Genomic DNA, 13580 nt, shown 5'->3' with positions numbered 1-13580 from the left:
AGACTTGAAATCCGCCGCTGCAAAAAGGAAAAGACCAGAAAACAAGCCTTCACTGCCTACGGCCCAAGACTATGGAACGTTCTCCCCATCAGCATCAGACTTGCCACTACAATTTAGAAAAGAACTCAAGACCCACCGTTTCAAGGAGTCTCTCCTCCTCAACACCTAGGCCATAATGTCGCCCGTGCCACCTGACTTGCTAGACGCCGTCTACTGTACCCCTCCAATGTGTCCCTCTGTATCCTACCCCCTATGTATGTCTGTTCTGTTGTTAGCTCTGAACAGCTCTCTGTTATGCATCTGTACTGTTGTATACCTGTGTATCTGAATTGTATACCTCTGTAAAGCAATGTGTTGCTTCTCGAAGCTAGGTCCTCACGCAATAAATACCATAATAACAATACCAATAACTTTAATGGAATCTGAAATCTGCATTATTACTGCAAGCACTGAGAATTGATATTGGGGGCAAGAGACACTTTTTCCGTGTAGAGATGCTGCTGTACATTGCATTGAATCATTGCCTAAATAATCTTGTATTTTGATGTTACCCATGATGTAGGTGGGGGAGGAGGGTGTTAAGGGCTTACAATTAGTCACTGTTTCACTTTAGCATGTTTACCATCGACGTGTTACAGCAATATGTACTCTTAATACAATGTTCAAAGCTGTAGCATTCTCACTGTTGTAATTTCACTGGTGACATCCCTGCATACCTTATTTTGGCTGGTCTGGTCCAGATGCAGATGGTTCTTTTTGAGGTCTTAAAGTTTGGTGCTCATGCAAGGTGGGTGGACTGGTAATCTTTATTGTTTCATATAGATTTGGCCTATGGGAGTCAAGATGATCAATGCTACTTTCAGAAGTTATTACAAGTCCTTACAGCCCCAACAAGTGAGTCCAAGTACAGACAAACTGTAGTCCTCCAAGATGAAGAAGTGTAAATGTGTGTATCTCGGCATCGTTGGGATGCACTAGATGCACCGCGTACACAACTGGGCATACATTGATATATAGAAGCTTTGCAAAGTGGGAAGTCACCTGTTCCTGACTGGCTCCCCAATTGAAATTTATTTCACTTTTTACTGATCTATTGTTTCCTTATCTTCTTTCGGTGTACGCAGAGACTTTCACATCCACCTGAGAGTGAATCAGTGATCATGCAATTATCAAGGCATGGAAAATCAGATGGCATATGTGGCTTTTAATAGGCCGTTATCGTTGATTAACACCAATATAAAATACTAATGACATGTTTAGCTGGCAGGCTTCCTGGGTTGATGATTCTATTGGTGGCAGAGCATCAGGCAGAGTTTGTGCACAGAAGGATCACCAGGCTTAAAGAAGGTTTTTCCTAATTCTAGACTGGTTCGACTCCAGTCCTGATGATTAGTTGTTGATCACTATCTATGCCAAACAGCTTTTGATTTTATTGATTAGGCATGTATGCATAAGGCATGGTTTGGGTTTGGCCCACCACGGCTCCTTTGGTTCACATTACTGTATGGTAACCCCCTTGCACGAGTCAACAAAAGGATCTTGAATCAAAAGCATTTCCAATTAGTATGGGCACAAGGCAGTGATGCCCCCTATCACCCCTGTAATTCATGCACATCGTGGAGCCTTTGGTATTTAAGCTGATGCCATAATTTACTAATCGTGGTGTAGGATTGACTGGTATCAACCACATGGTTTCAATGTATGTTCATGAACTCTTACTATACATTGTGTAACCTACTAGAGCGACGTTGCTTACTTGCTATCTTGGAAATGGATAAGCGATAGATGTTGGTTTTTGGTCTTTCTATTTACTGATCTAAATTGCTGTTGTTTCTGTTGATTGGTTCTCTAAGTGCTGGAATGGATGGCTTGCCACTGAAACGCCCAACATAATCTTTCTGCTATCTTGGTATAATGATTAATTCAGATTTCTATGTATGTCAGGATAATGAATGTGTTGCATTAGACAAGTTGAACAAGTTGGTTGATTATTTTGATGCTTTTGCTTTGTGTTTATTGGGTAAAGCTGTGCTACCTAAGATGGACATGCTTTGCGGCTTATTGTATTTTTTTCAATTTATGTCCATGATTTTACCAGCGCCACTCTTCAAGATACTGGGCACCTTTGCAGCTCATTGTATTTTGTTCAATTTATGCCCACGATTTTACCAGCGCCACTCTTCAAGATACTGGGCGCCTTCTAGGGTCGATTATTATGGGGTAACCCATCTCTGTGTATTGCTATTTCTAATTTAAAGATATCTTGTGGTTGTGGTGGGTTTGGTGTTCCTGAGCTCAGAAGATATTATCAAACTGTGCATGCTCTTGATGTGCCGGTAGGTTGATACCAGATATGATTTGATATATGATATGATATTTTGGCGCTCGTACACAAGTGTTTCAGAGTGCGACAAGGCAAGGGAGGGGAACAGGGGAGAACACAACAACGATCTTACTAGGCCCAGTGACATTGAGAACACACAAGTGCATGGGAAAGGGAAAGGGGAAAAGTGCATGGAAGGGTTAGAGTGCAAAGTGCAGAGCAGCGGAGTAACAGATAATAATAAATATAAGTAAATATACAATAGAGGCAATAAACGGTGGTAGTGTAGCCAACAAGTGGCAAGTGTTGTGTTTACAGCAGCAGACTGGGTAAGTATGTTAAGTGCAGAAAAGTAAAAAAAATGGGGATGGGGGACTGTAAGGGTACAGATACAGTCAACCAGTACAAGAGGTGGCCAGGAGGCAGTGCAGGAGGGTGGTAGGGTGAGCAGGTACCTGGGCCTAGGGGACAGGGGGTGTCCAGGTGCACAGTGCCAAGAGAGAGAACAGATCAGCATGGGGATGGGGAGCGAAGGCGGAAGCAAAGAGGAAGGTCTTGAGGTGCTTCTGTAACCGGAGATCCAGCCTTGGGGCACACTGAGTGCACCATGGTCGGAGAGGGCCAATGCTGCTGCATTCCCTTCACTGCCATGCACCATATGGAGTATTTGGGCTGGTCTGTGAATCAGGGAGAGCGTAGCCTCCGTTTTTACTCCTAAAACACCCTGTGGGGGAATTGTGATTTGAAAGTCCTTTATGCTCTACTGGTAGAGAGTCTTGGATTGGGTTAGGCAGAGATGTACTTCAGTGCACAACCTATATGCAGGTGGCCAAGGCACGTTTTTACAAGACTTTTATAAGAAATTGGGTATTCACAAGGGCCAGTGTCTGTGTTATACTGCTACTCCTGCTCTGATCCCTAAATCTTGGTCTGATTTTTCTAATGTAATGGCGGAGCACAAAATCAAAATGGTGGTTGCTATGACATATCTAGCTATAAAACGGAAAGGATTTACTGGATTATATGAAGCCAATTTGACTAATGCCACTTGTATACGAAGATGGTCAGAATTAGATGGGAAATAGATTCAACAATATCATTTAGAGATGCTACTTGGTAGCATTTCTGTTGGTAAAATAAGGAAGTGTCTAGGAATGCCCGGCTGAAACACATTGAATATAGGTTAAGAATAATTAGAGATTATTTAAACCCAGCGTTGATACACAGCGTTGATACACAGGTCTACTCCTGTTAACCCTTCTAGATGCCCTTTGTAGGCCTAGTAGCTGGCTCATTTCTTGCATGTGGTATAGCACTGTAAGAGTTTACAATAGTTCTGGTGCCAGGTGACCAGTTACAGATCAGAGATTAGCAAATGCGTAGTGGAGCCCACAAAAAAAATATATGATATGATTATGTCATTTATACCGGTACACAAGTGTTTCTTGGCACGGGAAGACGAGGGAGGGTACGGGGGGAGGACAAGACAAACAATCCTACTAGGCGTGTGTCATTCAGATTGTGCAAGTGCTATGATGTAAAGTGCAGGGGGAAGGGAGGAGGGGGAGTGACAGGGAGAGGCAAAGGGAGAAGTGCTATCAGGTCAGCATTACTCTGAGTAAGTACAGCCAGGGCAGCGCGGCTCTGGGTAAGTGCAAGGAGGCAGGGGACTGTGGGTAACAGTTGCAGCCCTTATGTATGCAGTAGGCCCGGTGGCAGTGCAGCGGAAACCGATCATGGAGGAACCTGGTACCCAGTAGACTCTGAGGGTAGCCAAGCAACCAGTCGGTGCAGGAGACATGTAGGTCAGCAGGGGAGAGAGACAGAGAACGCAGAGGTGAAAAGTAAGGTCTTGAGCTGCTTCCAGAACTTCAGGTGGTCCGTCTCAAGTTTAAGAGGGGCAGGGAGGCCTTTCAGAGTGAGGCACCTGCAGAGGAGAGAGATCTACCCCCCACTGTCTGCCTGGAGAAGCGTCCGACCCTCAGAGTGGTTGAGGTAGCTGAGCGAAGGGCTCAAGAAGGAAGGTATTTTGGAAGAGAACGTTTAATGTAGTGCAGGCTCTGGCCCCAGAAAGCCTTGTGGACAATGCAGAGGTTCTTGAACTTGATCCTGGCAGCCACTGGGAGCCAGTGGAGAGATGTCAGGGCTGAAGAGATACAATTCCTGGGCTTGAGGGCAAGGACAAGTCTTGCAGTACTGTTCTGGATTAGTTGCAGAGGGCGTAGAGTAGAGGAAGGCAGATTGAGAAAGAGGCTGTTGCAGTAGTCCAGCCTAGAGAGAACCAGGGCTCGGAGACAGTAAGCTCCTGGGGGAAAGTGAGAAAAGGAAGAATGCCTCTAAGGTGGTGCAGCTGGTAATGTGCCCTCTTGGCAAGGTCAGTGATATGAAGAGAGAAGAAGAGAGTGGAGTCGAAGATGGCACTAAGGTTTTTAGCCTCACAGGAAGGCAAAGGAAGAGGGCCTAAGGAGGGCGGCCAGAGTGAGAGAGGGGAAGCGGGAGCAGGGGTCCCAATGAGAAGGATTTCCGTCTTACTGGCATTAAGGCAGAGATCATTGGAGGCACACCAAGCCTGAATCGCGAACAGACCAACAGGAATGAGCGAGAAGAAGAGGAGGCTGAAGGGAGCCTGAAAGAGAGCCACGTGTCATCAGCATAACACTGAAAGTTAGAGCAGAATGTAGAGATCAGGTGGGCCAAAGTGGCCAAGTAGACATTGAAGAGCCAGTGTGAGAGGATAGAGCCCTAGTGGACACCACATGTGTAGAGAGAGGTGGGGGAGAGAAAGGACCCAAATTGGACCTGGGAGGGTCGATCCAGGATGAAGGAGATCAACCACTCCAGGGCCTGATCCGTGATGCCCAGGTTCTGATGGAGTTGTTTGATCAGGATGGAGTAATTGAACATGTCAAAGGCACAGGAAAGGTCAAGGAGGATGAGGACAGAAGGAAGACCAGAGTCAAGATTAGTGAGCAGATCTTCATGAGTGTTCAGAGAAGAGTTTCCGTGTCTCTGGCTGCTCTGAAGCCAGATTGATGGTCATGGAGATAACCAACAGATTCAGTGTAAAGTGTAAGCTGGGAGATGGCCAGCTTTTCCAAGAGTTTTCCCAAAGGAGTGATAGAGATCGAGCGATAGTTTGCCGGACAGGGAGGATCGGCAGACGGCTTTTTAAGGACGGGGTGCACATGGGAGTGCTTGGGGAGAGAGGGGAAGGATCCAGTGGCGAAAAAGTGATAGCAGAAATCAGTGAAGGCTGGAGTGAGGGTGTCAATGTGGTCCTTGATAGTTCTGGAGGAGCAGGGAAGCACCTGTTTGACACATAGGTCAGACTTGTCTACAAAACATTGTCAGGTGTTGTCAAAGCACAAGAGGAGAAAGGAGGAGGAAAGGGAGTGGTGGCCAGAGAGGGGCGGAGAGAGGTTGAGGCAGAGGACAGAGGCTGGTCCGATAGCCCAGTGAGTAGAGCACTCGCTTTGACATCTGTCCAGAGCTTGCAGACGCAGGTTCCAGTCCCAGCAGGGCTAAACTCAGCCTTTCATCCTTCCGAGGTCGGTAAATGAGAACCACACACCGTGGGTAATAATAAGCAGCGCACAGATACCTGAGGGTTCGTAGCGCTATATAAATGCTAAATTATTATTATTATTAATTATTATTATTATTATTATTATTATTAGAGAGGACAAGATGTCCTGGGTTTTAGTGGTGAAGTGAGAAGCCAGAGCTGTACAGAGGGCCTGGGAGGCAACAGGAGGGGTGGAAACCGCAGAAGGATTGACTAGCTCCGTGCAGATTTTAAAGAGTTCGGCTGTGTTGTTAGAGGCCTCAGAGATGCAGGCTTGATTGTGGACTCTCCTCTTGGACAGGTAACAGAGTCTGTATTGTCTTAGGAGCAGGTGGCAGGCCAGTTTGTCAGAGGATGCGCCCAAAGCCACCCACTTCCTCTCAGCCACCCTGCACTTGCGTTTCAGGGTGGCGTGGTCAGAGTCATAGCAAGAGTTGCACTTGGACGTAGGGTTTAGATGGATTCCCATGACAGGGGCAAGGATGTCCAGAGTGCTGGAGATGGAAAGATGAAGGTTGGAGAGGGCTGTGTCAGGGTGTGAGTCAGCCACAGGTATAGGAGGAGCAGAGAACGTAGTGCCACAGGCATCCATTGACACCACTTCATGGGCCCAATTATCAAGAAGGTAGGTGGCAGTGCTGGGGTAGGCTTAGCCTGAGGGACAGAGAGTTTCAGGTGAGAAGAGAGCAGAAAGTAGTCAGTCCAAAGGAGAAGAATGGTGAAAGGGTTAGAGAGCGGGATGTCTGATGAGATGAGAACATCCACAGTGTGACCAACAAATTGTGTCGGACCAGAGGGTAGACCGGAAAGAGAGAGAGTATTGCACAGGTTGCGGAAGAGCCCAGAGGAGGGATTAGAAGCATCCAGGTGGATGTTGAGGTCTCAGAGGAGGAAAAGCTGAGAGGTAGAGGCATGGAGAGAAGGGAAGAGGACAGCCCACACTGAGAGGAAGAGGGCAACCTGGCCAGGTAGCCTGTAGATAGTGGCCACAGTCAGAGAAAGGCCAGGAGAGATAGAGAGCCTGCAGATCAGGCATTTAAAGGAGGAGTGTGTCTGCGTAGGAATGACAGAAGCAGGGATCCACTCCGGAAAGATCAAGGCTACTACTCCTCCGGGTCGGTGGGTTCTGGGTTCAGTGAGGATCGTGTAGCCATCAGGGAGGAGAGTGTCAAAACTCGTGAAAGAGCTGGCCGTGAATCATGTCTCTGTGAGAGTGAGGCCATCCAGGTCAAGTTCTTCGAGGAAGTGGCAAATGTCAGAGGAGTGTTTGACAGCAGAGAGAGAGTTAAGAGTAGCAAAGTGGAGCAGGCTTCCACATTTGAAAGACTTCCGGGGTGGGTTACAGTTTTGAGGTACACCCAGCAGAGGAGGTGGAGGGCCCGAGAGTGGGCAGAGGTGGTAGCACGAGTTGGCATTGCATCAAGAGAGATGCCAGTGGAAGGAAGGAAATTGATAAGACACAGGAGACACCTAGCGAAAAGGTAGAAATTGGGCTGAGATCCCGGGACCATTATAGTGCCATTGAAATAGACATTAATGATGATCCTGGAGCAGTGGAAGGACGCCAAGAGGGCCACCCCTCCCACCGAGAGCCATCATTATTGGGAGAGGAAAGATAGGAGAGAAATCCCAAGATCATATGAGGGGTTTATAGATCTGGTGAGTGAACGACCAAGAGGATGTTGGTGAGAGTCTCTCTGGAGGAAACACTGATGTAGGCTTCAGAGATAGGGTGGCCTGGGTTGAAGACCAGGATGTCCCTCTTGAACCTCTCCCTTCCAGACCTAGTGAGAGGGATAGGATAGGAGATAGAGTAGCAGTTAGAGTAGATTGGAGAAACAGAGAGCACCATAGAGAGTGTAAGGAGGAAAGTAGGAGGAGGGAGGGAATGAGAGAGAGACTGGAGAGATGCACAGCCCAGCACCGCGCAGGATACGCTGAGGGGCACCACAAAGAAGGGAGCACACAGGGGCAGCAGACAGGTGACTCACAACCGTAGAACTGGTATCCCCAGCTGGGAAGGGACCTAGACAGCGGGAGAGAGCCTAATGGGACACAGTTCACAGCACAACACTAACACAAATGGATGGGGACATAGAGGGTGGGAGAGAGCCAAATGCGACACAATTCACAGTACAACATTAACCACAGCTAGGAGGGGACCTAGAGGGTGGTAGAGAGCCTAATGGGGCACTGTTCACAGGACAACAGTAACACAGATGGATGGAAATCTAGAGAGTGGGAGAGAGCCTAATGGGACACAGTTCATACCACAACAGTAACCACAATTGAAGGGGACCTACAGAAAGGACACAAAAACACAAAGTACGGCTAGCCTCTAAGGGGAGAGCCTAGGGTTGCACAGAGACAGAGTATGTTAAGTCAGATGGTTAGTTGGAAATACATGCAAGCCGAGAGGTTTAAAAGAGAGCAGTAGTGGCAGCTCCCACTTCCCACACCTTTCTTACTTTTTTCGGTCGTTGCTGGTCACCGGCTGCACCACATGCTCCGACTATGTGCTGCATGCTCACACTCTGCGCCACTAAGCCTTCACCACCAAACACCTGTGTCGCACAACACTGCGGCCTTGTCCTGCGAGGGCTTTGCCGCAGAGGGTCTGTTCCTCAGTTATTAAAGGTTTGGATGCATGGAGTATTTACAAAGTATTACGTATCAATGGGAAGCATCTCATGTGAACCTGCTTCGCACAACACCATGGCCTTGTCCTGCAGGGGCTTTGCTGTAGAGGGTTCTTAAAGGTTTGGATTCTTGGGCAAAGGCACAACATTTTACGTATCAACGGACATTGGGCCTCATCACGACTTTGGCGGTAACCCTTAAATCCGGCAGTAGTGCTATTACCGCCAGATTTAAGAGTCCGCCAAATCAGGACTTTGGCGGATTTCACCCCAGCTCTGAGCTGGGGTGAAATCCACCGAAAATTCACGCTCATACCGCCGGCGGGAAATCCGCCGACGGTATTAGCACGAAATTTCCCCATTGAGCCCAATGGGGAATGGGGCATTGCCCAATGGGGAATGGGGCATTCCCGAATGGGCTCAATGGGGAATGGGGATTAACATTACCGCCGAACTCATGATCCGGCGCTATTAGCGCCGGGGAGTTCGGCAGTAGGGCAGATAGCACCGGCGCTAATAGCGCCGCGTTACCGCCCAAGTCGTGATGAGCTCCATTGTCTCCTGCGTACCTGCGCTGCAAAACACTGCGGCCTTACCCAGTGAGGGCTTTGCCGCAGAGGGTTCGATCCCCGGTTCTTAAAGGTTTGGATGCATGGACGTAGGCACAACGTATTACGTATCAACAGGCAGTGTCTTCTTCACACCTGCGTCGCACAACACCACGGCCTTGTCCTGTGAGGGCTTTGATGCAGAGGGTCTGATCATCCATTCTTAAAGGTTTGGATGCGTGGATGTAGGCGCAAACATATTACAAACATATTACATATCAACGGGCAGCGTGCCCTGTGTACCTGCGTCGCACACCACTTCAGCCTTGTCCTGCGAGGGATTTGCCGCAGAGGCTCTGATCCTCGGTTCTCAAAGGTTCAGATACGTGTACGTATGTGTAACATATTACGTATCAACGGGCAGCGTCACACACACACCTGTGTTGCACAGCACCACAGCCTTGTCCTCTGAGGGCTTTCCTATGCATACTTGGCAAGGTCCCAACTCTCATAAAGGGCAAGGTACCAACCTCAGAAAGGGCAAATCAATTTCAAAATGAATATGACTGGGTTTGGTGTGAATGAAGCTCCTAATATTGCGGTATTGTAAAAGTTCCAACTTGACTCCATTCATAGCATGATGCAAGGACATGATGCCTTAGTATACCTCTGAAAACGATAGGAAAATGCCTTTTAACTCTGGATCTGACCCTTTTATTCTATTTGGTACAATTTCTTCAATGCCTTTCAAGTCTGGATCTGACCCTTTTATTCTATTTGGTACAATTTCTTCACTATCAACCCACTACCCTTCAGATCTTAGATTGCTGGTTTTATGGCAGTATGCTCATTTTGCATTCATCTGATGTATCGCTCAATCAGTTCAATTGAATGTCAATGGGACATATGAATTTAAGTCAATGTATCTCTGTTCTCTTTTTTTTGGTGATAAAGTTGTCTATGTTTTGTACGATGCTGAAAACATAAAATATATTTTAAAAAGTAATGGGAAAAAATTAACTGCGGCCATCACTTGGCTACACTACTTGCCACGGCTGTAGAACTGCTCTGGCAGAGAGAGAAGATTGGTAAGAGACTTGTATGACACACCCCCTATCGAAGAGCTGCAGTTATTTCCCAATAAGGTGGAAGTACGCCATGATTTGCTTAGTTACAGTATTTAGACACTTCATTTTGTGTAGTGCATTGATATGCTCTGGGTGCATTGGATCCTGCACCAGAGTCCTCTTGGCTGTGTCTCTTTGTGATAAAGACTTACTCATGGAAGCAAAGAAAACCAGGAAAGGAGGTACTTTCTGTGCAAAACTGCTCGGCTCAAGAAGGGCCCAAACAGTTTCCACAGTTTTACTTCTGTGTTATGTAATGAATTGACCTTGTGTTGCGTTGGCTGCTATGTCAACACATTCTGATTTTTGGAATTGAGGGTGCATTTATCCTACCCATATGGCCATGTGTTGAGATGGCATTCTCTCCAATTAAGAAAGATGCATACACAACCTAGCACCCCAAGAAACACCACCAATTGGTTTATATAACTGAGAACAAACTTTACCAAAATATGTTCTTTGGTGAGTTGAGGAATAGAGAGCAAAAAGAAAAATGGCTCTGCCATAACCATAAAATATCAACAACACAAGTTGAAGCACTGCACTGTACACACACTAAAGAATGACTGCTTTTGCTTGTATTGAAGAAATATGAACAGCAGTAAATTAATCCTTGCAACTAAAGGTTGGGCAAACTGTTACAGTGCAAATGTGCAACTGCTATAGAGTCTACTGTGATACATTTCACAGAAAATCCCACTGTCATTAGCACTGCATTTGAGTGAGAATCATCAGTACTGATGCTTCTAAACAGTTATTTTGGTTAGCAACAGGTAGCAGAGTCAGTATGTTTCCATTACATGCAAGTAAACAACCCAGCAGAGTATCACAGTCAGAACTGATGAAAAACTGATCATACTGAACATACCATTTTTGTAGTCTTTTCATAAAGAACAGGATGTAGTAAGACATTGATTCTCGTGACCTTGTATAAAAAAACATTTGATAGTAGTGCTTTATCTTGTTACTCTCCTGCAAATCCCTGCCTGACGTGTTGTAAATACCTTGTTTCAGACTTTCACCTATACGAACACACTCCCACTAAACACGTGAATGAACCATCTTCATAATATATGAGATCTTGATTCTGTAAGAGTACATCAAACAGAACCCTTTGGGGATGTGTGAGGCCCGTTGTGGCAATAATACAGCATGTGATTACCCATCAGCTGAGTTTGTCAGAAGAGAAGCAGGGTTCGGAACAGGACAATGAGTTAAATGAATGTGAAATTTGCTCAACAAAATCCGTTTATATTTCTCGAGTCAAGAAGTGGACAGATGCTGTGTTTTCATTTTGGGAAACAGTGCATTAACAGCATGTCCAACACCTACAATAACGGGGATGCCAACACTACATTTTCCAATAATTTTAGTGGTAGCTGCCAGAGACCCAAGACAAAGAGGAAAACCAGCGGCACCAGGATATAAGGCAGTGCTATAATATGCTAATGGGTGATGTTGACTCGGTGAAGCCCATCCCAGTGATGAAAGAAGAGAATAAAGCACTTCTAAGAATTGCGCAGCCATGGCGCAGGTGTGCAGAGGAGTGTGTCTTTTATAGCTATGAACATCCTTTCTGCTACAAAGATTCTGGTATGTCTAAATGTGTGTGTCTTGAGTCCTTGTAATAGCTTAACGATATTCTTTGTCAATTATCCTCAGCCATCCCTTAAAACGATGCTGTCCGGTCAAATGGTTGAAAATAAAAGATCGAATGACCATTTGATCGAAAGTGAAATGGTCGGAAAAAAAATGGTCGAATTTTTTAATTTTTTTATTTATATATTTTTTAAATTTTGATTGGTAAAAAAAATTATTATAGAAAAAGAGGGGTTGGGGGAACCCCCCCATAAAAAAATGACCTAAAACGATCATGTACGAGCACCGGTAGTGGCTTTACACAATGGCAGGAATATGAATTTGTGTGAGATGTCATGTAACAGTAGAAATATTATGTCCCAGATAGTGTACTTTTGTTTGACGTAACTGCAATTTTGGGCCTTTCATAGCTGAATTATTTATGAGCAACAGAGTATGTTGTTTACCACTATCATAGGAAGGTGACTACTGTAATGCAGGGTAATACTACAGAGTCTACTGCATACGGATCCTGTTCAACTTGATATGTATCCTTGCGAAGTATCTCCACGGGTAGAATGGGAGAGTTATACAGGCTGGTGATGGGGACAATAATTTCCTGTTGCAATAATATATTGTTGACAGTCATTATACATTTTACTACTTTGGGGTACAGTTGATTCTGGGGACCTTCGGAAGGGGGTTGCAGAGGTCTGCCCTGATGCTAACAGTCTGTATTTTTCATACATAATCTTCTTCATTGTAATGCTGCGACCAGAGACAACTAGGGACTTGGATTACACATTAATATGATCCTAGCTGATGTTTGCATTGTTTGGGGCTTGGAACCTGTTCATGGGTTGCAAGTAATACTTTGCCATTTCCATAACCAACATCCAAAAAGACTCCATCTGGTGAACAGGGAATGGTACCATTTAGCTTACATTTGAGTTCTCTCCCCAATAAACTAACAGGCAAAGAAGGACTCAACTGAAAAACATGTCTATCAGCGACAGGAACTAAATAAATAATATATCTTTAGTCACTTGAAGTTTGAAGTAGAACAGATTGAGTAGAGATATCATCAGCTTGGACATAAGCAGACAGAAGAGGAGCAGTAGGAGAATGTTTCAACCATAAAACCAAACTACTCCCACCTGCATTTAGAAAACAAGGTACAGATTGTCATTTCATTACACCCTGCACACAGGGACCTTATTGAATAACAGAAAGTAAAGAATTCATGACAATGTTATATTCTTCCATGCTGTTTTAATATGAGTTTTAAGCAGTCGCTTTAGCCGGGTAACCATGAAATAAAACAAAGCGCTATAATTCACATACCTTTAAGGTATGAGCCGCATTGTATAAAAATACATATTAATAACTATGTAAATAGCCAGTTGTCCATAACAGGGGCAAACTAATTAATGGTTTCTTATCATGGAAGTTCAACACTGGGGGGAATCTTTGTCTTTCATATTCGAAATAATTCAATTAGGTATGACTGTACTGATGAGAACTTTACAATGAAAGGCATCCTTGGAATTTTAAAGACACCTACATAAGATTACCAAAAAGAGCAATATCAACCTAAACACCCATTACTAAATTCAAAACACAAAATAAGCACAGAAATATGCCCCCAATCAATCCATAAATGTATGTAATGTTAGGAAGGCGTATCTAAATTTAAAACCAGAACAACATATCATTACATCCTTAACAAAACACACATTTACTTAAAATGGCACAGAATGTCACATGATATGGATATGATATGGTATTTATAACGCGCCT

Source organism: Ambystoma mexicanum, chromosome 2p (genome assembly GCF_040938575.1).
Source record: "Ambystoma mexicanum isolate Mex_15411 chromosome 2p, UKY_AmexF1_1, whole genome shotgun sequence".
NCBI classification, from domain to species: Eukaryota; Metazoa; Chordata; class Amphibia; order Caudata; family Ambystomatidae; genus Ambystoma; species Ambystoma mexicanum.
Note: the sequence above shows the minus strand (reverse complement) of the source record.